Source organism: Ranitomeya imitator, chromosome 10 (genome assembly GCF_032444005.1).
Source record: "Ranitomeya imitator isolate aRanImi1 chromosome 10, aRanImi1.pri, whole genome shotgun sequence".
NCBI classification, from domain to species: domain Eukaryota; kingdom Metazoa; phylum Chordata; class Amphibia; order Anura; family Dendrobatidae; genus Ranitomeya; species Ranitomeya imitator.
In genome coordinates this window covers 77,728,934-77,736,016 of record NC_091291.1, presented here as the reverse complement: position 1 = coordinate 77,736,016, position 7,083 = coordinate 77,728,934, and the positions used below count along the sequence as shown (strand labels likewise).

At 47.8% G+C, this 7,083-nt stretch overlaps 1 long non-coding RNA gene across 1 annotated transcript; it reads left to right on the top strand.

Moving 5' to 3' along the window:
- Positions 1–325: 325 nt before the first annotated feature.
- Positions 326–2,315, top strand: LOC138651806 (uncharacterized). Its single transcript, XR_011315537.1, has 3 exons — positions 326–1,421; positions 1,675–1,761; positions 1,844–2,315. It is a non-coding gene; the product is annotated as an uncharacterized lncRNA (long non-coding RNA).
- The last annotated feature ends 4,768 nt before the right edge of the window (positions 2,316–7,083 follow it).

Here is a 7,083-nt window from a genome sequence, read left to right as displayed (position 1 = left end):
ATTCAAACTGTCCCATAGCTGTGGCACATAGTGGCTCTGCAACATTCAAACTGTCCCATAGCAGTGGCACATAGTGGCTCTGCAACGTAGAAACTGTCCCATAGCTGTGGCACATAGTGGCTCTGCAACGTTCAAACTGTCCCATAGCAGTGGCACATAGTGGCTCTGCAACGTAGAAACTGTCCCATAGCTGTGGCACATAGTGGCTCTGCAACGTTCAAACTGTCCCATAGCAGTGGCACATAGTGGCTCTGCAACGTAGAAACTGTCCCATAGCTGTGGCACATAGTGGCTCTGCAACGTTCAAACTGTCCCATAGCTGTGGCACATAGTGGCTCTGCAACGTTCATACTGTCCCATAGCTGTGGCACATAGTGGCTCTGCAACATTCAAACTGTCCCATAGCTGTCCAACATACTTTTGGGTACCTGAGTACTAACCTCTGCTAATCTCCTGGCGAAGCTCCTGCAGGCGCTCTGGGCTTTTCGACTTGAGATCGCCCCATTTTTTAACAATCTGGGCCTTGGTCCGAGTTATCCCAAACCGCTTCCTGAGGCCCTCAGACACCACACGGACAACTTCCTCCTTGTGCTGGTTGCGGTGCAGCACCATCCCTGTGGTTTCATACTGCATCCTATCCATTGTTCCAATAAGGAACTTGAGCTCTGGGATGCCCATAGGTGGACCACGGCGACTGGCAGCCATTATCACGATGTCAGGGGACAAAAACAAGCTAGGGCAGGCACGCAGGAACGCTGTAACGTCATCACGCCGTCATAGACCACGAGCGTACTTAACGTGCCGCTCCGGCGTTATATAACGATACTTCGAACGGCATTTACTATGTGCGTTCCTTTCTTAACGCTCAGTCGTCACAAATGTGACGCTGTTCATAAACGGCAACGCTATTGCGATGCCAATGGCGCGGCAGGACGGCGGAGCGCAGCTCCTCCTCTGGGCGTTGCTCTTCAGGGTCATTCCATCTAAAATGGCGGCGAGAATGCGTTCTGCTCCTCTGGGGCAGCCAGAACTCCTTTTTTTTATTTCCCAGATGGATGCCATGGATTACGAGGGTCTGGAGAGCCGCCCTGCCCACCCACACATCCACAAGCGAGAAGTGCTTGGACAAATAACAAGAATGATGGAAAGGAGGTTTGGTGTCTGCCGCAGTCAGCTTCAGCTGCGTAAAAAATGGGCTGACCTCCGCTATAAAACGCCACAAATGTTTGCGGAGTTGCGTGCGGAGGCAAGGCGAGGCAAGTACTAGTACTAGCTTTGCTCTGCAGCACTCAACATTTGTGTGTAAACATTGTGATTCTTTACTTTAGGTGTAGAGAGACAGCGGCGGCAAGTCAGACACACCATTGCCACCAGTACCCCATCTTCAGGCACCAGTGGGAGCCCACAGTCCGGGACATCACGTAAGTTCACAATCATTTATTGCATTTTTTTTAACATCACACGGGACATAACAGGGTACCTGAAATATTTGAAGACATTACAGACGCAGTAATGACCCAGCGGCCTACCACACCTCCACCATCTGTTGCGACCATGCACCCTCGCACCCCTGTGAAGTGTGATATAAATTTTATGTTTCAGTATATTGTTAGCTTTGATCTGCAGCACTCTACATGTGTTTTTAAAGATTGCGTTTGTAAACTTTCTGTGTAGAGAGACAGCGGCAGCAACAGGTACCTGCCATTGCCAGCAGCACCACAGCATCCAGCACCAGCGGGAGCCCACAGTCCGTGACGTCACGTAAGTTAACAATCATAGATTACAATTTTTCAACTGCATACGGGACATAAGAGGGTAGCGGAAATATTTGAATACATTACAGACGCAGTAATGACCCAGCGGCCTACCACGCCACCACCAGAGAGCAGACGGCCTCGCACCCCTACACCACCCTCAACACCTCCCTTTCGACACTCCTCTTCCTCCCCCGGGTCGGCGGCATTCTCCCCAGAAGCTAACATACGTAAGTGACCAAAACTGCGAGCGCTTCCCAACGGCGTGTTCCATAGTTAACCAGATCTGTTATTATTTGCTTTTAGGTGCTGCAGCAGTGGCCAGATCGCTGGGATGGGACATTAGCAGCTCTGGTTCTGGCAATGAGGAACCGGCGTCCCTTCTCCGTAAGTATCAAGATAATGCGAGTGGTTTTCTGCTGGATGTCACCATAGACAACCAAAACTGTAAAATATATTAAAATTTACATCGCCCTGTGGTGCCAGACCAAATAGAAATTTACAACACAGAAAATTCGGTCCTGCCCCAGAGGTCGAGATGTATTTTCAGAGGAATCAACGTTGGTTCTCCAACCTTCTATCCACAGAAACGGCCACCTTAAGAGAGCTCCTGGCGAGACAATTGCGACTGGAGCGGACAGCAGCGCTCCTGCAGCAGACAGCAGCGCTCCTCCAGAGTCAAGTGGAGCAGCAGGGCGTGACGCTGCGACACCTCTTGGGCAGGAGATAATATTTTTTTTGGTGGGGGGGTTATGTTATATTTTGTTGTAAAATAATTTAAAACCAAGAAGTGTTACAAAAAAAAACAAAAATCTTCGCATTCTTTCTTTAATGTTTACCAAGCTATAAGGGTTAACAGCAACATTGTATAGGCATCACATTTAAAGTTATTTAGCGAGGTTTATATGACAGCAAAGCAAAAAAACAAATTTTTATGTTATACGGCGCGATCCTGCCACGGTACAGCTCCAGAACCATTAAAGTACTGACAGTATTTTTCGCGACAGTCCCTTGCATCGTCTGCCTGTCTGCCAGATCCAAGAGCTTGAAGAGCTGTAAAATTTTCAGGTTGTGTACGCCATTCCCCGGGCACAATATCTCCGGTTCGTGCGTCCACTGCATCAATAAACGAAGGAGGAGAATAGGAGTTCGTATCATGACGTCTCAGGAAATTATGGAGCACACAGCATGCCAAAACCACAATGTCTATAGACGGCAGCTTCAAGTTGATAGCTGTGTGGAACACTCTAAACCGATTTGCCATTATCCCAAAGGCATTTTCAACCACACGACGGGCCCTCGACAACCGGTAATTAAAGATTCTGCGCTCCGGTGTGAGTGTTCTCTGTGCAAATGGCTTCAGCAAATGTGGATGAAGAGGGAAAGCTTCATCAGCGATGAAGACAAAATTTAGGTTTGCTTTTGTGTCTTCATTTAGTGGCAACAGCAGTTCATTGTTCCTCAAGCTTTCCCCAAATGAAGTGTGTTCAAAAACACCACCGTCGGAGACTCGACCATTCATGCCAACATCCACATCGACAAACTCATAGTTTGCATTGACAAGGGCCATGAGGATCACACTGAAATATCCTTTGTAGTTGAAAAAAAATGATCCAGAGTTGGCTGGTTGCGTGATGCGCACATGCTTTCCATCTAATGCACCACCGCAGTTTGGAAACTGCCACAGCTCATCAAAATCGGAACCAATCCTCTTCCAGTCATCCGCCGTCTTGGGAAACTGCAAGATGAGAAGGAAACATGTACAAATTTGGTCAAATATATTATGCACATACACTCTCATGTGGACATCCTACAGCGATTGAGGCGCAGTATGGATTAGTATAACAAAGTCAACAACACAGAGTATGCAGGCAGCCATTTTTTTTACAGATGGCTTCGGTCACTCAGAGGGGGTGCTAAACAATATATCTAAATAATAGAATCAATAAAATTACGTTGGGAGCAGCAAATAAAAAAGGGTGGCGCAGGGTTGGAGCAGCACATATCAGAATGGAGACGCAAAATGGTAGCAGCACATGTCAGAATGGAGGCGCAGGATCACAGCAGCACATGTCTGAATGGGGGCGCAGGATGGGAGCAGCACATGATAGGATGTAGAACATATACCTATAGAAATGCTCGCCATCAGGGCGTAGAACTGGTTCAATAGCTAGTATAATATATCGACATAACACAGCAGCCAAAAAAAAAATAGTAGTACCTCCATATAATGCCTTAAGCTCTGCACAATGGCCTCGCATGTCTCCGGAATCACAACGCTCAGGAAAGGTCTGGAAACAGCTGCGGAAAACTGCAAATCCTGAAGAGACCTTCCTGTTGCCAGGAAGCGCAGTGTCACCGCCAACCTTTCCTCCACGGGCACGGCTGCACGCATCGGCGTATCACACCTTTGTATGAGTGGCGTAACAGCAGACAGTATTATTTTGAAGGATTCCTCGGACATCCGAAGGTAGTTTCGGAAATCTTGAGGGTTATTGTCACGTAACTCTCTTATGAGACCCATGTGTGACAATGTGGATCTTTTCTGCAGCCAGCTCCGGGTCCACATGCGACGTTTTCGTTTAGGACGTCTCTCCTCTTGGAGACGTGCTGCCTCAAACACCAGGGCAGCAGCAACAACAGAACTCTCATCGGAAGTGAGCATAGTTCCTAAAAAGAAAACAAACGTACAATAAATACACGTGCTTACAAAACAATGTTCTGACCATTGATCTAATAACTATATATGTTACTACTGGTATTAAATGGGGCAGTCAACCATCTCGATCTGTAAAAGGATTAATTAATTGGGCCACGCAACAGCTGTGTACCTGAGGTTCTCAGGCCTACCCTACTCAAAGGAACAATCAACCACACTCCAGCGTTTATCCCCGTTGAAGCGCAACATATGCTACGCTGTAGCGTTATACATACCTTTTGCGGTAAAAGTCTAGTAGTTAAAAGTCCAGGGAATCCAGCGAATTTAGGAGTTCTGTTCACAGCACGTGCTACAGAGAGAAATGAATAGCGCGCTCGAGAGCTCCGGTTTTATCCGCTGGGAACAATAGTCCTTTGTCGAATGAGCGCACAGTATTGTACCGCCCAATCAGCACACGGGAGGTGGAGAATTCAGCGCTCCTACGTAGCCAGCTCCTCCGCCCTTTACATCGTATACAATATCGTGCACACCTTTGTCACACCATGCGATCATGCCGCCACAGCGGGACACTAGACGACGAAAGAAAGTTTCAAACGATGTGCTACGACGTACGATTCACAGCGGGGTCCCTGATCGCAGGAGCGTGTCACACGCTGCGATATCGTACCTATATCGCTCGAACGTCACAAATCGTGCCGTCGTAGCGATCTAAATTGCACTGTGTGACGGTACCATTAGTCATCCTGTCCAGTGTCCTCAGTTTGCTTCTTGTTGCCTCCTCTACTCAGATTAGCATTCCTTTGCTCCTGATCCCAAGTTTCCCACTGCAGTGTCAAGAGAAATGCAGTGCGAGGTCTAAACTGTGCTCTACTGCCTCTCCTATCCTACAGCATAGGAAAGGCAGATATGGCGCAGTTTAGATCGGGGCTGACAGACCGTTGGGCAACCTGTTCAGCCGCACAGGGGTTCAAGACATAAAGGGATCCACTTACATCTGCAAAGCTAACACATAAGGTGTCTGTGTACTGTTCTTGCACAGGAGTCCTCGTCTGAGGAAGCCAAGTTCAAACTAGTGGTGGACAGACAGTGGCACGGGGAGTGCAGTGCTATCTTGAAAGCAGGAGGTTTAGGCAAATGGAGGGCACCAGGTTAGGGTGACTTTATGAGAAAGTTCATCCTGGGACTGAATATTATCTATATGTAGAGGTTTAAACATATTTATGAATGGACGTAATATGGTATTGAAGTGTAAAGTCACGCACTTGAACCTAAGAGTAAAGGCCCCGTCACACATAGCGAGATCGCTAGCGAGATCGCTGCTGAGTCACAAGTTTTGTGACGCAACAGCGATCTCAGTAGCGATCTCGCTATGTGTGACACGTACCAGCGATCAGGCCCCTGCTGTGAGATCGCTGGTCGTGTCGGAATGGCCTGGGCCATTTTTTGATCGTTGAGGTCCTGCTGACATCGCTGAATCGGCGTGTGTGACGCCGATTCAGCGATGTCTTCGCTGGTAACCAGGGTAAACATCGGGTTACTAAGCGCAGGGCGGCGCTTAGTAACCCGATGTTTACCCTGGTTACCATCCTAAAAGTAAAAAAACAAACGCTACATACTTACCTATCGCTGTCTGTCCTCGGCGCTTTGCTTCTCTGGTCTGGCTGTGAGCGCCGGTCAGCCGGAAAGCAGAGCGGTGACGTCACTGCTCTGCTTTCCGGCCGCTGCGCTCACAGCCAGACCAGAGAAGCAGAGCGCCGAGGACAGACAGCGATAGGTAAGTATATAGCGTTTGTTTTTTTACTTTTAGGATGGTAACCAGGGTAAACATCGGGTTAATAAGCGCCGCCCTGCGCTTAGTTACCCGATGTTTACCCTGGTTACCGGGGACCTCGGGATCGTTGGTCGCTGGAGAGCGGTCTGTGTGACAGCTCCCCAGCGACCAAACAGCGACGCTGCAGCGATCCAGATCGTTGTCGGTATCGCTGCAGCGTCGCTATGTGTGACGGGGCCTTAAGCAGGGCGTTCCTTCTTGATGATCGGATTATTGCATTCATAGCAGAACCACTCCTGGGTGAGATGCTGGGCATAGGTCTACAAAACAGATGAGATACAGGTTAGTTTTTGTAAAACAATACATTTTTCAAGAAGATTACAAATGTAATGTTCTGATGCTAGATATTAAAGCCTATACTGGGCACAAAGCAATAAGTAATGTTTTAAACATGGCACTCTTTAAATTAGCAACGTTTAGTTTACGTGACTGGTTCAATTTATCTGCACTTTATGTTGCACAAAGTTTGGAGATGGAGAAGAAAACAAATATTTCTAATAAAAAGGGGCAGATCGTGTCTTTTGCTTAAACAGTGAACGGAAAAGGCAAATAGTGTGGCAAACCTTAAATGGGTTTTTTCACAAAATTATTAATTGGCCATATATTAAAGGGAACCTGTCACCCCGTTTTTTGAGATTGAGCTATAAATACTGTTAAATAGGGCCTGCGCTGTGTGTTCCTATAGTGTATGTAGTGTACCCCGATTCCCTATGTATGCTGAGAAATAACTTACCAAAGTCGCCGTTTTCGCCTGTCAATCAGGCTGGTCAGGTCGGGAGGGCGTGGTGACATCGGTGGTTCTTCCTCAGCTTTACGTTGGTGGCGTAGTGTCGTAGTGG